At 37.4% G+C, this 21,867-nt stretch overlaps 1 protein-coding gene across 2 annotated transcripts in view; it reads left to right on the forward strand.

Moving 5' to 3' along the window:
- The window catches only part of GRID2 (glutamate ionotropic receptor delta type subunit 2), a 1,115,417-nt gene that overhangs the window by 767,238 nt on the left and 326,312 nt on the right, over positions 1-21,867 (forward strand). The gene's annotated exons all lie outside the window — the stretch shown is intronic.

Genomic DNA, 21,867 nt, shown 5'->3' on the forward strand with positions numbered 1-21,867 from the left:
ATTCACTGCAGATAATTTCCAAGGAAAATAACTTTTTAAAGGAATAAATAATATGTTAGGTTCTTGTAGTGGCTTTCCGGCTTCTGAAGGATTTCATTGGCTATTTGAGTAGGTAAGGTATTTGAGTGATAGGCTATTCACATATCATCCTTAAATAAAGTTCAATAAATGATATATAGTTTTGCATAGATAATGTGAATCGGAATCATATGACTTGGTTTTCTAAGTTGTGAAGAGACTCATCTTCTCTAGGAGATTTAATCAGGAATTACAAATGGAATTGGTTTTCTTCAAATATTATAAAATAAATACCTTTCTTCACTATCTGATTTGTGCTAGATGCCTTTATATCATTTGCACATTATGATATTTATTTTGTAAACATAATGTTATTACTATTACAATATTATAGTATTAGTAGCAATACATATTAATATTACTATTGTCATGGAAAAAACAATGAAAGAAACAGAGACAGCAACACAAAGCAATACTTCCTACTTTACGATTCAGAGGTTTATTTCAGCAATAATTTGGAACACACACGCAAACATCACTTACATTAAAAACTCATTGCAATGAGTGACATAGCAGTCTCAGCAAGTACAGCTATACCCTTTCACGTACTAAAACCGCAGAGAGATGGTCAGCAATCTTACACTTTCTGTTGACCCTCTGCTGATCATAACTTTCCACATACCACATTTCTTCCACATAGAGGAACAAATACCTCTAATACCATTTTCTTGAGCACAGGTTCTCCTCAGGGCTATGTCCTAAGTCCGCTGCTGTTCACCCTGTTGACTCATGTCTGTTGTGCTAGGTTTGCCACCAACCATATTGTGAAGTTCGCAGATGATACAACAGTAGTGGGCCTTATTCATGATGACAGTGTGGAAACTTACCGCAAGGAGTTTGAGGGGTTGGTGAACTGGTGTAAGGAAAACAGCCTAGTTTTAAATACTGGAAAAACCAAAGAGATCGTTGTTGATTTCAGAAAAGGCAGGCACAGCCACACTTCTCTGTGCATTAATAATTCACCTGTGGAGATGGTTACCAGCATCAAATTCCTGGGTGTGCAGCTAACGAGTAGGCTGACTTGGTTGCTCAACAGTGAGAAACTGGTGAAGGGGGCACAGCAGCGCCTTGACTTTCTGCATTGCATGAGAAAAGCTCATCTTCCTTCCCTTGTTCTGACCACTTTCCACAGGGGATGATTGAGAGCATCCTGTCATACAGCATCACAGTCTGGTTTGGAAGCATCACTGCTTCAGATAGGAAGCCGGTGCAGAGAGTGGTGAGGATGGCCGAAAAGATCATTGACAGTTCCCTCCCTCCCATCCAGGACATAGCACAGAAGCATTGTTTGAACAGGGTCCGTAAGATGACCTGGGACACTACTCATCCTCTTCACAACCTGTTTTCCTTGTTACCTTCTGGGAGGAGGCTTTGTGGTATCCATAGCAGAACATCCAGATTCAACCATAGTTTCATTCCATACAGCATTAACCTTGTGAACTCTCAGGCTTCCTCCTTCTCCTTCAAGATGGACAGTATTTAATATTTTATTGCTATGTATGTTTAGGGGTGTGGGTCTGTACATATGTTGTATATAGTATGTTTTAGATGTGTGTCATGTATGTGTTTCACTTTGAGAGCGGGCAACTAAATTTCATTTTTGATGTGTGCCTTTGTGCCCACAGTAAAAAATGACAATAAAGGGACTTCCGCTGGCGGCGCGGCGCTGAAGACAGCCTCCCCTGGCTGCCCGCGGCTCAGCTGTTTGTTTTTTCGCCCGAAACAGCGCCGATCAGCTGTTCGGGCGAAATTGAAGCCCCCTCCTCGGGAGAAGAGGAGGGGGTGAGGCCCCAGGTAGGGGTAGAGTTCTCCGAGGCCGCCTGAGCTTTGAGCTTGGGCGGCTGAAGGATCGAACTCCCCCGAAGCCTGGGTTGCTCCCAGCTGGCCGTCGTCTCTGCTCCGAACTTCCTGGAGCAGAGCCAGGCGTCTGCGAACCATCCCTGCCTGAAGAAAGGACTATGATTTAAAGGAGCAGGCAGAGCGGTACAAGAGGAAAAGGTGAAGAGGACTATTTTACTGTACTCTCTAACTTGTTGGACTTTTTAAACTTTAATTGAAAGTGCGTCATAATTGAGGATTAAAAGATGGCGGCTAAACCTCCCTCTAAAACTCTTCGGAGTGGAGGATCCTCGCCGGTGCAACAATCATCACTACAGGCATTGCACCCTCCTGAAGTGCTGACATCGAAGGATTTGCGAGATGCCTTGGATAAACATGCCCAGGTACTTTTGGAATCAATTAATCAATCAATTGCTGATAAATTTGCACAGATGGAGGAGAAATTGGAGAAATTTGAGGAAAGAATGGAAGAGAGGATGGAACAGAAGTACAGCGTGATGAAGGTAGACATTTTGACTTCAGTGCATAAAGTGGCGGAATGTGTGGAAGATTTAGATGAAAAAGTGGATGATTTGGCTCAAAGGAATGCTATACTAGAAGTAAAAGCACGGGAGAATGAAATTGAAAGAGGCAAGTTGGAAAGGGAGTTAAGCCATGCCCAATATTACCAGATGCAGTTTGCTGTCAGAATTAGAGGCTTAAAAGAGAATGTTAAAGAAGATTTAAAGCAGCTGATCTCTGAGGCTCTCGAAGGGGTATTGAACCAGCCAGCATCTGAAATAAGAGCAGCTATGGATAAAGTGTTTCGGGTGAATTCATGGATTGCCAGACAGAGAAAGTTGCCTAGAGATGTGGTGGTTTATTTTGCAAAAAGAGAAACTAGAGATCAAGTTATACAAGCTGCCTATGATGCTAAGGTTGTGATTGCTGAACAAGAAGTCTTGGTTTTAAAAGAAATTCCTCCAAGGATTTTAAGGGGAAGAAAGGACTATACATTTCTTGTGCAAGAGCTCAAGCAAAGAGATATAAGGTTCAGATGGGAGATTCCAGAGGGGCTGATGGTGATGTATGAAGGTAAAAGGTATAGGCTGATTACTGTGAAACAAGCACGTGATTTCTACAATAATGTCTTAAAAGCAACCCCATTAACGCTCCTGGAAGCTGGAAAGAGATCTGGAGAAGAAGAACAACAAGAGGAGGAAACAGAGGAAAATGGTGCTGGAGGAGATCAAGCTACAATCTCTTTGGATGATCCTAGAGAGCAAAGAGTGACGCGTGCTGCTTTAAAACGAGCAAAGAAAATAAAAGAACAAGATCAGCAAAAGTCTTCAGATTCTTCACATCGCATTCATAGCCAAGCTGTGGGAGGAGCACGGCCTAAAGTAACCAGTCCTATCAAAGCTGTGGTCCAAGAGCTTCTCGAGGATATACATGGCAACTAAATTTTTAACCTGGAATGTTAATGGACTAAACTCACCGCAGAAGAGGAAGAAAGTTTTTCAATATTTAAAACAATTTAAGATAGATGTTATATGCCTGCAAGAAACGCATATTAGAGTTTTGGATCAAAAGTATTTATTGAACTCGAGGCTGGGTACGCAATTTGTTGCTTCTGCAGAGAATAAGAAAAATGGAGTGGTTGTTTATGTTAAAAGTGCCTTAACAGCGGACCTAATTGAAGCAGATAAGCATGGAAGATATGTTATGATCGAGCTGTTGTCTGAAGGTAAAAAGACGCTTTTAGTTGGATTATATGCTCCAAATCAACAACAAGCTGACTTTTTTAGTTTACTTCATACAAAGCTTACCCAGTTGGATTATAAATCCTTTATTTTTATGGGGGACTGGAATGGAGTTATGGATGTACAGTTGGATAAGGCTGGAGCCTTTAAACGCATTCCAAGTCACGCTAGACTGCCTAAATCTTTTTTTGAAATGAAGGATGACCTGGAATTGCGAGATATTTGGCGTGAGAGACACTTGCGGGAGAAGGATTATACATTTTATTCTGATAGACACCAATCTTTTTCGAGGATTGATTTTATTTTGTTGACTAATGATCTTCTTTTGAGAACTAAAAAGGTGAAAATCTGCGCAAGAATTATCTCTGATCACAGTCCAGTGTGGTTGGAGATTGATAAGGAAAGAGGAGATAGACGCTCATGGCGCGTAAATGAGAATTTGTTTAGAAATCAGAGAAATGTGGAAGAATGCAAACAGCGGATGAAGGATTTTTTTGAGATGAATATGAATAAGGGTACCTCTATGGATATGGTTTGGGATGCTAGCAAGGCCTATATGAGAGGGGTGTTGATATATATGAATAATAGACATAGACGTGCAGTGGAAACTAGAAGGAAAGAACTGGAGAATGAAATAAAGGAAAAAGAAAAGGCTTTGATTTTGGACCCAGAGGAGCTGAAGATCAAGGAGGCTATTAGACTGTTACGAGGACAATTTGATAAATTAATGGCTGATCAAGTGGCGACCAATCTGCGGTTTGCTAGGCATAATACTTTTTGCAATGCTAATAAGCCAGGCAGATGGTTGGCTTATAGACTGAGGAAAAAACAAAGGGCATCTAATATAGATAAGATTGAGCATAAAGGAAGGGTTGTGTATCAACAGAATCTTATTAAGGATGCCTTTGTGGATTTTTATTCGAAATTATATACTAAAGAGGACATTAATGCAAAAGATATTGATACGTATTTGGAGAAGGCTAGCATCCCGGTTCTTACGCAAGTACAAAAAGAGGGGATTAACCAACTGATTACAGAAGAAGAAATTTTTACAGCTATTAAGGAACTGAAGGTGGATAAAGCACCAGGCACTGATGGCTTGACTGCGGCCTATTATAAAAACTTACAATTAGAGATGATAAAACCGTTAAAGGAACTGTTCCAGACAATCCAGAGGGGGGGAAAGGTGCCCCCGTCTTGGAAAACAGCTTTTATCTCTTTGATTCCGAAGGAAGACCAGGATGCTACTTTAGTTAAAAATTATAGACCGATATCGCTTTTAAATACAGATTATAAGATATTTGCTAAGGTTTTGGCTAATAGACTGATGAGGGTTCTGCAACAGGTGATTCATGGGGACCAAACGGGGTTTATTAGTGGAAGACAAATGAAAACTAATGTGAGACATATAGTTGATGTGTTAGAGTTTTTGGAAAGGCACAACCAGATCTCTGCTGCGCTAATCTTTTTAGATGCTGAAAAGGCTTTTGATCAATTGAATTGGCAATTTTTGTTGAAAGTTTTAGACAAAATGGATTTTGGGGAAAAATTTTTACAACCGATTAGGGCATTATACCAAAAACAAACTGCCCGAATTATAGTTAACAATAGTTTGACAACAGTATGTAATATTGAGAAGGGCACAAGGCAAGGGTGTCCGCTATCGCCCTTGTTATTTATATTAACATTAGAGATATTATTGGTTAAGATTCGGAATTCGGAAAAAATTAAGGGGATACAAGTTGGAGATCAGGATTACAGATTGAGAGCATTTGCAGATGATCTGGTTGTTACAGTGACCCAGCCAGAGAACTCTGTTGTGGACCTGATGGAGATAATAACACAATATGGGAAGGTTTCTGGATTTAAAGTAAATATACAGAAAACTAAAATTTTGGCTAGAAATATGACAGTTTCGCAGAAGGCTCTCCTAGAAGGATTAACTGGATTTGAGATTGTTAAAAGGGTTAAATATTTGGGGGTGATTTTGTCGCCCTCTAATACAAAGCTATATAAAAATAATTATGAAAAGTTATGGGGGGAAATTCAAAAAGAACTGGAGAGTTGGGAAAAATTGCAATTGTCTTTGTTGGGACGGATTGCAGCAGTGAAAATGAATGTCCTGCCCAAATTTTTATTCTTATTTCAAATGATACCGATTCTTAAGAAAGACTCTAACTTGGAGGAATGGCAGCGTGGTATCAATAAATTTGTGTGGGCAGGGAAAAAGCCACGAGTTAAACTTAAGATTATGCAGGATACTCGTGAGAGAGGTGGCCTTAAAATGCCTAATTTTAAATTATATTATGAAGCTGCTGCACTAGTAGGAATAAGTGATTGGATTAATTTGACACAATCGAGGTTATTAAATCTTGAGGGCCATGATCTGTTGTTTGGCTGGCATGCATATTTGTTGTATGATAAGAAGGTAGATACTGTGTTTAGGATGCATATTTTAAGACAGGCATTGCTGAGAGTTTGGAAGAAGTATAGACATAAGTTAAGCAGCAAGATACCATTGTGGGCAATCCCAAAACACGCAATAGAAAATATACATGCTGGTTTCAAACATGATGAGACTACTTACAAGGAAATTTTAAGTTTGGAAAGGAATATTTGGTGCTTGAAATCATATAGTTTCTTGCGAGAAGAGAAGGTTGTTCAGACTTGGTTCCAATATATTCAGTTACAGGCCAGGTGGAAAGAAGACCAAAAAAATGGATTTGCAACGACTGATGAAAATTTGATAAAGCAAATTAGAAATCAAGGACCAGCACATATTAAACGGATATATCTTGCATTGATAGAGATCGATTCAGAAACAGAGCTTGTTAAGGATTGTATGATAAAATGGGCCCAAAACATTCAGGAAGTTATTACAATGGACACGTGGGAAAAGATCTGGGTGAGGAATGTAAAATTCACTCAAGCTCAAAGTTTAAGAGAGAACTTTTACAAAATGTTTTATAGATGGCATCTAGATCCTAAAAAGCTTGCAAGTATGTATCCGAATTATCAGCCTAAATGTTGGAGGTGTGGTGATGAAGAGGCAACATATTTTCACATATGGTGGACATGTAAAAAGGTCAAGGCTTTTTGGATAAAAGTCTGGTGGAATATGCAGAAGATTTTTAAACGGAGGATAAAGTTTTGTCCGCAATTTTTTTTGTTGGGAATAATTGTTGACGCTACAGTTGTGGACTCTAAGTTGATGTTGAATTTAGTTACGGCAGCAAGACTTTTGATAGGTCAATATTGGAAGAAAGAGGAACTGCCGACTATACAAGAGTGGATTTTAAAGGTTTCCGACTTGGCAGAGATGGCGAAGATTTCGGCCTATTTGAAAGATTACTCGCAAGAACATTATATTATGGAATGGAGAAAATGGATTGAGTTTATCCAGAATAAGTATAGGGTCAAGAAGTTTTATCTAGCATTTGAATAAGTCTTCTTTCGTTTTCTTTTTTTTTTTTTTATTTTGTCTTCTATATATATTTAATAATGCTAAGTTTTGTTTGATTCTATATAAGTTAGAGAGTGATGGATTTTAGAATTTATAGTTGTTAGTATATGGTTGTTTATGATTGCTTTTTTATATATATATACCTTGTATTTAGCTCTGGGAAGTCCGGGGGGGGAGGGGGGTTGGGGGGAGGTGGGGGGAGGAGGGAGGGGGGGAGGGGGGGAAGGGGGGAGGTAGGGAGGGGAGGAGGGAGGGGAAGGGGGTTTCTTAAAGGAAAACTGTATTTTTAAAACTTTTCAATAAAAAAAAAATGACAATAAAGATTATCTTTTCTTATGTTATACCCGTGTACATTGGAACCCGCACCCATCAACTACTTTCAGTTCCCCATTTCTCACCGTTCCAGTCCTTATGTTCTAAATATATTTGAAACAAGCAAGCTTAGCAAAAGCACATTGAGTAAAGTACAGTTGCAATTGGGATTACAAATAGCTCCTTCGGATTGTAAAACTGAGCATAGCACAGACTTTGGTTCAACACTTTTTCCATGAGGCCTGATTTAGTTCAAATGGGCCTAACCTTTGCATAAAAGAACAATAGCCAATATTTTCATTTTCCACACTACTATCATTTCTATATTCTACTCTGGCCATGTAAGCAGCATTCAAAATAAAATCCTATTCTGCATTATTTGGAAGTAAATTCTGTTGCATTGAATGGTACCTCTTAAATATATTTTCAATAAAATGTGTATTTTCTTAATATCCTTAGCTTAGAAAGACAGTGAAGGAAGAGAGAGTGCTTTAAAAAGGTAAAGGTTTCCAACTCTAGGGGCCGGTGCTCATCTCCGTTTCAAAGCCGAAGAGCCAGCGCTTGTCCGAAGACGTCTCCATGGTCATGTGGCCGGCATGACTAGACGCCAAAGGCGCACGGAACGCTGTTACCTTCCCACCGTAGTGGTCCCTATTTTTCTACTTGCATTTTTACGTGCTTTCGAACTGCTAGGTTGGCAGAAGCTGGGACGAGTAACAGGCGCTCACTCTGTTACGCGGCACTCGGGATTCGACCCGCCAAACTGCCGACCTTCCGATCGACAAGCTCAGCGTCCTAACCCACTGAGCCACCGCGTCCCTTTTGAGAGTGCTTTAGATTTACTGAAATATAGTGAATTAAACTTCTTTTTTATTTTTTTTCTTAAATTTAGCCTCTTCCAAAATGGACTATGATTGATAATTGATTTTTTTGTTTAAAAAAAAAACTTTATTATTATCATGATTCACTGCACAGTCAACAGATGTTTAGACTGGATTTGGTGTTTTTCCTCCACCCTCAAATCCTTCCCAAGGACTTGGGATAGGCGGATGTTGTTGTTGTTTTTAATAATATTAAAGGAATGGTCACAGGATGTAAGGTGTTCCAAGTAAAGCTGCCTTTTACAATTGACTAGTGGGGATTTTTGTCAATGCCAATGGTGTTGACATGATGATCCAAATAATTTGATATTGCATTCAGGGCATATATTACTATTGGTACTTTCTTTGATTTCTTTTGCCAGTAATATTTCACTTCTATTTGCTGCATGTCTTTGTGATTTTCTCCAGTTCTTTCTCTTCTGTTCTGCTATCCCCAGGTGCTGCAATATCCACTATCCAGACTTATTTGTGTTTCTTATTGACAATTCTTAATTCTGTGGTGTTGTGTGGCAGATACATGTCTGTTTGAATCCTAAAATCCCATAGCACTTTAGCTTCTTCGCTTTCTATTACTTTGATTATTTTGTGATCCTACCAGTTCTTGCTTGCAGGCAAGTGGTATTTAATTCCAGAAAAAACGATGCACCATTGTTGCTGCTTTGCCATGCTGTTGTTTGTAACCAGTCTGTACAAATTTCTTACAACAGCTGATTTGGTGGTCCATTGTTTCTTCAGCTTCTTTGCATTTGCTATCTTCTCAGTTCTGGCTTTATATGAATTTATTTTTAAGGTTTGTTTGTTTTTTGCAGCTAGTCCCTCTGCCTTTTAGTTCAATTTTCTTGCTCTTAGCCATTGCTAGTTCTTGTTATCTTCTTTGCCTGGTAGGTTTAAAATATATAGCTTCAGTGCATCTTTTTCACTATTCTTCAAATATTCTTCCAATGTCCTTGTTTTTTCTTCAGCTCTCTGGTATACTTGAAACATTCCACATCCACCCATGCTACTTATTAATAGAATTATCAAAACTGCACAGTGAATGAGGGGTATGATTCATTGTCATTATTTTTCTGGTTTTCCTATTTGCTTTTAGTTCTGCTTGAGTCCAGTCCACTATCCTGGCTGTGTATCTAATGATTGGAAATGCCCAGTTATTAGCCTTGATGTCATTTCTTCCACTGAGTTTGGGCTTTAAGATATTATTTACTCTGTATTCACAATGTATTCACCACTAGCCTTCTTCTTGACTTCATTGTGCTTGATGTTGCCAGTTTGAAGGATGCCTGGTATGTGCAAAGATCGTCTTCATCCAGATTCCACCAGTTCGTATTTAAGTGAAAATTGGATTTTAAAAATGTATACTGCACTCTTTTTAGTGTTAAGAACCTGTTTAGGCCTGCTGCATTGTAAGGTGATAAAACATTGAGCTCTACCATCTCAAAATTTAAATGCATATGTATCATCTTTTAAATCCTTTTTAAGATCATTTAGATCCCTCAATTTTATTTATTTATTCATTCATTCATTTAGAAACCAAATACAAAGAGTTATCCCCAGCCAACAGTGAACATTAAAAATGAGATATCATCTCCATTTGCTATACATAGGAAGAACAGTTACAGGAAATTATGTCTAATCTAATGAAAAGAATGACTAGGGGAGACATGATAGTAGTGTTCCAGTATTTGATGGGTTCCCCCAAAGACAACGAAGTCAAACTATTTTCTAAAGCACCAAAAGGCAAGACAAGAAACAATGGATGGAATCTGCCAAAAAGAGAAGCAAGAGAGACTGGACAGCCATTTGTCTGGAATAGTATAGGGCAGGGGTAGGCAACCTCGGCTCTTTTATGACTCATGGACTTCAACTCCCAGAATTCCTGAGTCAGCTGACTCAGGAATTCTGGAAGTTGAAGTCCATGAGTCATAAAAGAGCCGAGGTTGCCTACCCGTGGTATAGGGTCTCCTGCCATAGGCAGGAGATTGGACTAGCAGACCTCCAAAGTCCCTTCCAACTCTATTATTCTATGCTCTACTGTATGTTCTCAGAATGTACGAAGATCAGATCCTGGAAGCATCCCAAAGTCCTCCAGTTGAGAAAGTCACAAGTCCAGCCAAGAATAGTAATGCCGTGATGATAATGATCACGCCAGGATATTTTTTTTGACAACCTCATTCCACTTCAATATCTTAGATTATGTTTCACAAGTTTTCAAGAATACTCTTATATGTTGTATTCACTGAAAAGGCTCTTCTGTATGTGATATTCATTGAAAACATTGAAATCAGGCTTTTCTGGCCAAGAATTATCTTGGCTTTGCAGATTATATTGTTTTGTTTTCTGTTTTTCTTGTGATCTGTATCCTGCAGGAGTCTTTTCTTGTGGCTGCTTATTTGTAAAAAGCAATGTTTCCCCCTCCTTTCCTTTCTTAACCGTAATAGCATCATGAGGTCTGAATATATAATGGATGAAGGTCATTCTTTATAAGAATCCTCTGTTTCTCAGAAGTTTAGCCTATCAATCTACATGGAGTTCTGAAAATGTCACCTTGCAAAACCATATGGTGTGCTTTGGCAGGAAATTAGAAAGAGCAAAAACAATGTACCAGGTCAAAAGATGGTTATTAATTTTCCATTTCTGACTTTGTTGACAGACAGAACAATTGTATCTTTTTATTTTATTTATTTATTTATTTATTTATTTATTTATTTATTTATTTATTTATTTATTTATTTATTTATTTATTTATTTATTTATTTTAATCCTTCTCCGAAGACTCAGGGCGGCTTACAATCTAGGAAGCACAAATCAATGTGCTTAGCAATAGCCTTCATTCTATGTATATGCCTGGTTATTAGGGCTTTCGCCCCCTCCCCCCGGTGGCATTTTTACAAAGTCAGCTTATTGCCCCCAACAATCTGGGTCCTCATTTTACCTACCTCGGAAGGATGGAAGGCTGAGTCAACCTTGAGCCTAGAAACTTTTTTAAAAAATGGATTACAATACACCAACCTTAGTTGGCTTTTGTATTTAGTAACACAATCTCTTGTGGGAGATTAATCATGATTTGAGGAGTAGAGAAAGTATCTAAAATGGAGTTTAATGCAAGATGAAAAAAATGAAAAGCTTAAAGGGATAAATACATTGTAGACAATAAGTACAGAAAGAAGTTATTTGGGATTAGTCCAGGAAAAGAAATTTTCTATTCTTTCTTTTTTCTTTCTTTCTTTTTTTTCCCTGCCGTTTCTTTTCAATTAGCTGAAAGAATTTAATTTAGAAGTGATTTCAAAGGAGAGAAAAATTTAAGTGAAATTATCATGAGTTGTTCCAAAACATGGGGCAAAGTAAGTCATCCCATCTCCATTGCATTTCGCTCTCTACTTCCTCTCTGTCATTCCAAAACTCCATTAAATAATTATCCTTCCCCAGAAAAATTCAAAATTTAATATCTGCCAAGCAGCCACAAATATATTGAAATATACTTACGACTGCAATTGAGCACCAAATTTCTGTTGTTAAGTGAGACAATTGTTAAGTGAAATTTGCTTCATTTTATGACCTTTCTTGCCACCGCTGTTAAGCAAATCATTGCAGTTGTTAAATTAGTAAAGCGGTTGTTAAGTGAATCTGACTTCCCCACTGACTTTGCTTGTCAGAAGGTCACAAAAGGGGATCACATGATCCCAGGACATGGCGACCATCATAAATATGAGTCACTTACCAAGAATCTCAGTTTTGATTATGTGACCGTGGAGATGCTGCAACAATGAAAAATGATCATAATGATCACCTTTTTCAGTGCCATTGTAACTTTGAATGGTCACTAAATGAACTGTTGTAAGTCAAGGACTACCTGTATTTCAAATGGACATTAATGCCTAGATCTACGTGGGACCAGCATCACTTCTTATTATGCTAACAGTGCAGACTTGGATAATCAGCTGCTTAACAGAATAATATACGGACCTACAACAGGTTCTTTACAGCACACCTAAATAGCAATGTCTGGCATATGCTATGATTTTCTATCCCTATCCCACTTTATACCAGTGATAGCCTCTGATATAAGCAAGGATGCTCATTATATAAAGTTCGCTATATAATGGTCTTGATCTCCATGGGCTGATATCCATCACTCCTAAAAATTTAATGACTAATAAAGGAGAATATTTGTAGGGTTGATATGAAGGGTCCTTGGTGGTCTCTGAGCTGGCTTGTTTTCTTGATGTTACCTGGTTTGGGTAATGAAACATCTGCAAGAAAACAAGCCAGCTCAGAGGCCACCAAGGACCTGTCACAATTTAATGACTGATCAAGCAAACAAGCAAATATAATAATGTGTAGGAATGACTTGAGAGACATGAGCGAGAGCCAAAGGCTGGGCAATTGGCATGCAAAAGACAAAGGGACCCTCCTAGTTTTCCAGAGAGTAAAAGGAAAGAAGATGAAAAATAGTTTCAGTCTTGCAATTTCCTGTCTGTGAGAACAATTTAATCAGTGGAATGGCTTGCCCCCAGAAGTTGTGGGTGCTCTATGACTGGACATTTTTAAGAAGAGTTTGGGCAGTCCAGAATTGGGGTTGAGCAAGGGTTGGACTAGAAGAGTTCAGGGTTCCTTCCAATTCCGTTATTCCGTATTATGTTGATGTAACCTTAAAATAAAGGTAGAGCTAATACTAATACTTAGCCCAGCTAATACACAAGGCTAACAGCAAGTAACTAAATATTACTCAAGAACATACTGTATGCAAATGTGCAACTGCAAGCAGAAAAAAATCCTATACCCAAAATTAACACCTTGATTTCTTAAATGTATTTTTTAAGAAGATGCAATTTTGTTGAATACCTATATCCTGCCTAATTCCAGCTTTGTCTCCATGATATTTCTGGAATATTGATGAGTAAAAGCAAAACAGAGCTAGATATTTCCCATGAAGTTTTATAAGGAGTAACCTTGTGACACATCATTGGCCAGAAACCAACTTATCATTGTCCCAAATCTGCAACATTTTTACTTCTGCCTAAGAAGCTTCTAGGAAATTGGGTCAACAAGGCTGAATTCTGAAAGGTATCCTGGCTAATAATGTAAATTGCTAATTATAAGTTCATCTGAGTTGTGCATTTTATTCTGGTAAAGGACTCAAATATATTCTGTCTTCACACAAAAGTAGAATAGATATATCAGCTTATACCCTTAGTTTAATTAGACATGTGTATTTGCATGTTCTAATATAGTAGTAGCCATAGCAACAAAAGAGAAAGTGTATCTCTTATGATACTTTTAAAATTTTTGTGTCAAACTGTTATGAGGGGAACAAAATGTGGACAGCTCTAAACATAAGGAAACAAATGTTTTAAGTTCCAGTTTCAACCTTCAAAAGAAGCCCGCAGATCTGGTTAAATGGGTGTCCATTTAGGTCAGTGCTGCCAATTTTATAATTAAGCTGTACAATAAATAAACTGAACTATATCACAGTTCTAATCTTATGAAATAGATCAGGAGTATAAATACAATACTTTTTTTCCCTTTTTTCTGATAGTCTGTAACATATAAATCAAGTATTAAAGATTAAAAGGCAAAGTAAATGCTTTCAATACATTTTGCATTTTCAATCAGTTAATGTGCATCATGGCTGGAATTTATTAACTTACTGTGACCCACCATATCCCATTGACATACACATAATTGATTGATTGATTGATTGATTGACATTTTCTCCAACACTGAACTGTTTAACTATTTACATTACAGTAATACTTTATAGATCAACTGATGTATTTATTCAGTTTGCATAGTTATTTACAGGCCTTTTCAGTAATCTCATAAAGTTGCTGCAATACTTGATAATCAAATGTGTTTGCTTAAGGTGAATGCATTCATGGAATCCTAGAATTGAAAGAGGCCGTTTAGACTATTAAGGGTAACTATTAAGGGTAACCTGGTCAGTTCAGTAATCCAACATAAAGCATCAGGGGCTACCACAAAGAAGAGGGAGCCAAGCTATTCTCCAAAGCACCTGAAAGCAGGACAAGAAGCAACGGATGGAAACTAGTCAAGGAGAGAAGCAACCTAGAACTAAGGAGAAACTTCCTGACAGTTAGAACAATTAACCAGTGGAACAACCTGCCTCCAGAGGTGGTGAATGCTCCAACACTGGAGGTTTTTAAGAAGAGACTGGACAGCCATTTGCCTGAAATGGTATAGGGTTTCCTGCCTGACCAGGGGGTTGGACTAGATGACCTCCAAGGTCCCTTCCAACTACTTCTTCTTCTTCTTCTTCTTCTTCTTCTTCTTCTTCTTCTTCTTCTTCTTCTTCTTCTTCTTCTTCTTCTTCTTCTTCTTCTTCTTCTTCTTGTTATTGTTATTATTATCACTGAAAGTGTGATCTTTGCATAAATATATCCAGTGACTCTTTCATTTCTGTGAATAATTGGTTCTCTATTAGACTTTTCACTCTGTTAGGAACCTTGTTTTCTAATGTTCAATCAGAACCTGTCTTTCTGTAAGTTAAATCTTTTATTCCATGCCACGTACTTTGGAATGATAGAGAAAAAATCTTGTTGTCTTCTGAGCAACACCTTTCAACTAGCTGAAAAGACTTTCCCTGTCTCCCCCTGTTCCAGATTACGTCTTCCCTTCTGAAGACTAAATATTCTGACTTTTTCAGTCTTGCTTCACTTCTAGTTTGCCATTGTTTTGCTCTCTGAAGCTGTTCCAGTTTTTCTGAATCCTTTAGAATTCAGTGCCCCAAACTGGATATTATACACATATATGCAGTGGTGGAATTCAATTCTGTGAAAAACTGGTTCTCTGTGTGGATGCTGCTTCCGAAAGTCCATTCTGGGCCTGGGCAACAAAAAATTAGCTACCGGTTCTGCCAAAGTGGTGCGAACTGGCTGAATCTCACCACTGCAAATTAAAATAGATCTTTTTACTGTTGAAGCAGCCAAACGGTTCTTTAAACAGTTGACGGTCAGTCCCACGGCTAACTCATATCCAGTTTGCAATCCAATCATGTCCAGTTCTTGCTATGCCAAGATGTTTTTTCACAAGCACAATTATCAAGCCGTATGCCCCCATCATATAAGAACATTTTATTTTATTTTATTTTGTTTCCCTGGAGAAGAACATTGCATTTGCTTCTTTTAAATTTCATTACATTATTTTAAGCCTGTTTCTCTAACCTATATAAAAAAATTATTTCAGTTTTTGTCTTATACTGCATTAGCTAGCTCCCCAAAATTGTACATCTGTGAATTTAAGTACCCCCTAGATTTTTTCATCCAAAACATTAAGAAAAATGTTGAAAAGTAAAACACCTAACACTGAACTTGATGACATCTTCCTGAACACTTTAGTTTGATAAGGAAAATTAGACTACAATTTTCAGTCCATCTACTGTTCCTGTATGCTTATACTGTTGCCTTGATTTCAATTTCTTTGCTTTTATTCCTTTGTTCTTACATTTCAGCATATGCTTTTTACTTTCTGTAACTGTCTTGACAGTTGTATAAAAATAGGATATCTATGGAAATTCTCAGTCACTGAGTCATGGTTGTCCAAAGGAGCTTTTTCCAAAAGGTAACTGGAATACCGTAAATTGTTTTTTTTTCCTTTGAAAACATTTTGCTTCTCATCCAAGAAGCTTCTTCCGTTCTAATAGTTAGGACTGAAGAATCTTCTTGGGTGAAAAATGAAACATTTTCAAAGGAAAAAAATCAAAAAGTCCAGTAGCCTTTTGGAAAAAAAGTACCTTTGAGAGAAAAATGGGATATAATGCAATAATAATTACTTATAAATTCACCAGCGGCATTGCTCTCTTTTAAGACACGGATGATAGGATGTTGGGAGACAAAATGGGCAAATGAATATAGACAGTGTAGTGTCCTTCTGTTATATATGATCCTAAATGTATATTACCCAAATAGATACATAGAAATTCAGATTTCAGAGAAAAAATTCACATACAGCTGCTCAAATTTCAGTTTCTTTCACCAATAGAGAGATGAGAGTCAAAGGATTCTAAGAAGTAGTAATAATATCCATTGCAGAGTATAATTATTCCTTTTTTCAGTTTATTCTTGTATTTAATTGAAGAGCTAACTAAAATAAAATATATTCACCTTATAATATGAGGTTGGAATGGACACTTTGATCTCTTTCTTTTAAATTTTAGATTATATAGAGACAGGAAGCTGACAGATCTGATCTGATATATTGAACAAATCAAACGTATTGCTGCCAAAAAAGATTTTTTTATGCTTCTTTCTGTATAAATCTAAATTACCTTTTTTATTTCTTCCAAAAATTCAGTCTACGTTTTGGATTATTCTTCTCTGTGTCATCTTTGTAAGAGATTGGATTGAAGAGTGACCTGTTGACCCTTGAATTTTATGAATTAGAATCAAATGTTAGTCTTCTGTTTTGCGGAGTCAAGCCTCACTCATGAATGGTTGTCATTATGGATGTACTAAAATATTTTATATTCTTTATTTGTTTTTCATAATCCATTCTATTTTTTGTATTTATTATTCATTACTATTGGAATAACAGTGATTTTGTTAAATTCAGAAGTACATTTCCACTATGAGAAATTGAATCACTTTTTCTATTTTCTTACTCAATTAATCCTTATTTCTATTCAATTATTCTTTCTGATCTTTGCTTCTATTGAAACAGCTTGTCTTTTATCTTCCTTCAGTTCAGATATGATACATTTTGTGGTTGTTTTCCTGAAATATTATTTCCTGCTTCAATAAAAAAAAATTGTACAAAGCAGGAAACCTGTTCAGTACTATTAGTAAATATTAAAAATAATCAATTTAAAATGTCAGTCATAACCTTTTCTAAGACAGAGATAAGTATTATGCTTCAACTTATTTTCCAAAGCACCTGAAGGCAAGACAAGAAGCAATGGTTGGAAGCTAACTAAGGAGAGAAGCAATCTAGAACTAAGAAGAAATTTCCTGACAGTGAGAACAATAAACCATTGGAACAGCTTGCCTTCAAAAGATTTGGATGCTCCATCACTGGAGGCTTTTAGAAAGAAACTGGATGGCCATCTGTCTGAAATGGTATAGGGCAGGGGTAGGCAACCTCGGCTCTTTTATGACTCATGGACTTCAACTCCCAGAATTCCTGAGCCAGCCACACTGAGGGGAAAGGGAGAGGTTTCCAAGCTGAGCCATACTGGCTCAGGAATTCTGGGAGTTGAAGTCCATGAGTCATAAAAGAGCCGAGGTTGCCTACCCCTGGTATAGGTTCTCCTGCTCAAGCAAGAGATTGGACTAAAAGACCTCCAAGGTTCCTCCCAACTTTAATGTTCTATGTTCTTTAACACCCAAAAGTACCAGCCACCATGCTGCAAATTAAAGACCAAAAACATGTGGAAGATCAAAAATAGTCCACACTTCTGCCTCTGCCACTGAAAATAGATAAGTTTGTCTGCTTGGATAAAACATCTTAAATAAACATCAAAAACTCTTAGGTAAACCAAATATCTGAAAATGAAGCCTTAAAACTGAATATGAAGATGATGAAGTCATGAATAACATCTACATTTAAGAATGATTATCAACAATATATAAGCCAAACTAGGGTAGCAATGTACAGCTTGGGGGGGAAAAATGGGTGCAGTGATGTCTCTGTACCTAAAAAAAAAATCAGAAATATGCAATTAGTAGTTTTCCTATGATACTTTATGAATGTGAAAGTTTGACTTTGAAGACGTAGTTTAGAAAGAGTTTTGATGCTTTTGAACTCTGGTGTTGAAAAAAACAACCTTGAGCGTACCAGGGATAGCTAAATAAACGGAACATCAAACAAACCAACTGAAACTTGTTACCCAAGGCACAAATAAGCAAGCTCAGACATAAACATTTTGGATAAAAAATGCAGAGACCCAGCTTTGAAAAATCCATAATTTTGGAAATGTGCAAAGGAAGAGAAGAGGAGAATTACTAGAACTCGGGTGACCTTGATTACAATTGTGATGGGTGCAGCATTGGCTGATCACAAGGTCAAGTTGGGAAGAAATCTTGTTAAACAAGGTCGATCTATGTGGTTGCTAAGAACCATTGCCAATCTGGCCCATATTCAATCACTTGACAAATACAAGAACAGACGCTGGAATGATAGCAAAGTACAAAGTTGAGGGCCCAAAGATGAGACAAAAAAGAACTGTCTATCTAAACAAGTGAAAGCTGGGTCAGAAATGGGCTAAGAATAAATATCTGGAAAGACAGCAAGATTAGGCAGTTGTTAGAGTCATTTGCTTCAGCTTCTTCTGTTCTCTATATTGACTGTGACAGTTTTGGAACATTCTGCTTTTATTCAGTCTCATTCCTGTTTCTGTCAGCTAAGGATATTACTATTGTAGTTTCTGATGTTTGAGGAACACAGTGTAATCTTCTCCTCGCCACCGTGTTCCTTATTGCTGCTTGATATAATTATTGCTTTGTCCTTTGTTTCAGGAGAGTTGCCCAGAAAAAAAAATGCCCATTTTCCCTGACTTTTTCTTTTTTCTCACTTACATGCTCATGTACCAACAATGCTGCCCTGTTTTCTTACTATTGAGTTCTCTACCCGCATTTAGAATGCACTAGTTTTCTGCTTTGATTATAAGTCACTGCTCAGGAATTGATTTATTGTGTCACTCACATAGTCTTTATGAAAACCACAGATGGTGATGCATTACGTAGCTTCATTGGGATGTTCATTTTTTTAAAGAAAGAGTTGTGAATATTGTTTATTTATGTTTAGGATTTATAAGGCTGTCCAACTCAAACAATGTGACTCTGTGTGGTGTAGAGCATAAAATACAAATAATAGAGAGAAAGAAAGACAGAGAGGTGGGGGAGAGAGACTATGTAGCAGTAAACAAATGGAATATAAGAAAAGTATTGACTAGCAGATATTCAGTTGGTCCCTAATGCGTTGGGTAAGACTCTTAACCCATTTCCTATTGGTGAGAAGATTTAGTCATTATATATCAGGCAGGACTACAGGGGCAATCTCAGAAAAGACATGGTTCTTAAGTCCCGTAAGATGACAAGATTTAAAGGATCTGGTCCATATTCTCAAGGACAAATGTTTTTGGGAGGAGGCAAAACTGCAATTAACATGGTGTAATACAGGTAGTCCTCGACTTACAACCACAACTGACCCCTAATTTTTTGTTGGCTAAGTGAGACATTTGTTAAATGAGTTTTGCCCATTTTATGACCTTTCTTGCCACAATTGTCAAGTGAATCACTACAGTTGTTAAGTTACTGTCATGGTTGTTAACTGAATGTGGCTTCCCCATTGACTTTGTCAGAAGGTCACAAACAGGGATTCATATGACCCCACAACACTGCAACCTACTTAAATTTGAGTCACTTGCTAGGCATCCCAATTCTGATCATATGACCATGGGGATATCTGCCACGGATGTAAGTATGAAAAATGATCAAAAGTCAATTATTTTCAGTGACATTGTAACTTTGAACAGTCACTAAAGAAACTGTTGTAAGTTGAGGACTACTTGTAGCTCAGCCGAGAAGTGACGAATTTGTGAAATACCACGAATAGCCCTCCCAGTCCAGAAATGGTTGCAACTGATGCAGGAGATGCCATTGTGAAAAGGCCCCCTGGCTCTGCTCTTTGAGCAGGATCAGTAAAACCAGAAAAATCCCAGATTACACACCAAGTCTAAATGGAATAGTGCCACAACATCCATAACCAACTATGGAAACTCTGCAGCCCCCAGATTTGGGGGACTTAAAACCTACAGCCACTCTGTGTCGAGTTTGAGTCACAACCTATTCTTCCTCATTCAGTACTAAGGAACAATTCATACATTTTAATACATGTTCATTAAAAGCAATATTCCTCCTGTATATTTTTTAAAACAGAAAAGTAGTCAGTAATATAAAATGAGACAAATGCAGATTGTCTGCCTCTTCCTTGTCACATTCTGCATCTGTGTTCAACTACGTGATTTGTTCCCCCTGCCCCACAGCAGGTGCAAGAGTACCAAACATCACTTGCCTTTCAATGAAATTATTTTCATGCATTCTTCCAAATACTTAATTACTCTGTTTGATTCTTTCTTGTTTTCTGAATATCATTGTTTCAAATAAAGGAGGAATGATTTAAATAGCCCAATTAGAAAATAATTCCATCCCTAGGTTGAATTTTGCAATAAAATTATTGGGAGAAGAATTATGTTCTGCCTTTTACTGAAGTTGTTTGATGGCCTTTAATTGTATATAAGGGCCATCTTTAGTTGTCTATATTGATTCATCTTAGGGATTCACATTAGAGATGCAGGTTCTCAGCATGAACTCATGAACACTTTACCACCCAGCAATCAAATCTATTCTTTTCCAGCCAGAACATTTCAATTTCTACACAACTTAACACCTGAAAGAGCTATACATTTTTAATAAGTGCTTGCACTCTCTGACTGAAGAATCTTGATAAATAGATTGCTTTTTTTCATTTAATAGCAAATTAGAAATGAAAATGAGCAGCAATGCACACTTTCTCTGGAAAAAAAACAAACATTTACCCCTGCAAGTAGACTAGAGGGGTTGAATATTGACAATGATAAACAGTCTGCATAGAGAGATATGTCTTGTTTATTCTATAGGATTTTATTTTAAAAATCAGACTTATTGGCCACTTTGAAAAATGACTATTTGAAGATTGCAAAACTCCTGTTACACTTTAAAACTTTGCAAGAGCTTTTGTAATAGTTGGTTTCTAACAATTCAGAGGACCATGTATTAAAAACTAGCTGCAAGTTTCTCAGTTATCGGGGAAAGAGCTACTTCCTTGCTAGATTATAGGAAGGCTGTTAGAATGAAAATCAGAAAGTTCTAAATGAAAAATATTTCAGTTGCTAGAATTCTTGCAACCCCATTCTGTTCATCTCAATAAAATCTTGCTTTAAAAAAAACCTCTGTAGAAAACATGCTTAATGAAGAATCACTTTTTAAGGGAACTTTAAAAAAAATCTGACAGTTTACAGAAAAAGACTTTTTAAGAATTTTGAGCCACTGTGCAGATTATTACTGCAATACTATATGAATTTAGTCAGCAATCACTTATTAATTGAACTGAAAGCTTACCAGATTTGATTCATGGCTTGCTTACTGGTTCGCAGAGATAACGTTCCCTCAAAGATGTTGTTGTTTTAGTTGCGAAGTCATGTCTGACCCATTGCAACCCCATGGACAACATTCCTCTAGGCCTTCCTGTCCTCTACCATCTTCTGGAGTCCATTTAAGCTCATGCCTACTGCTTTAGTGACTCCATCCAGCCACCTCGTTCTCTGTCGTCCCCTTCTTCTCTTGCCCTCAATCTTTCCCAGCATTAGGCTCTTCTCCAGTGAGTCCTTCCTTCTCATTAGGTGGCCAAAGTATTTGAGTTTTAACTTCAGGATCTGGCCTTCTAAAGAGCAGTCAGGGTTGATCTCCTCTAGGACTGACCGGTTTGATCGCCTTGCAGTCCAAGGAACTTGCAGGAGTCTTCTCTAGCACCATAGTTCAAAGGCCTCAATTCTTTGGTG

This window comes from Vipera berus, assembly GCF_964194415.1.
Source record: "Vipera berus genome assembly, chromosome: 7".
NCBI classification, from domain to species: domain Eukaryota; kingdom Metazoa; phylum Chordata; class Lepidosauria; order Squamata; family Viperidae; genus Vipera; species Vipera berus.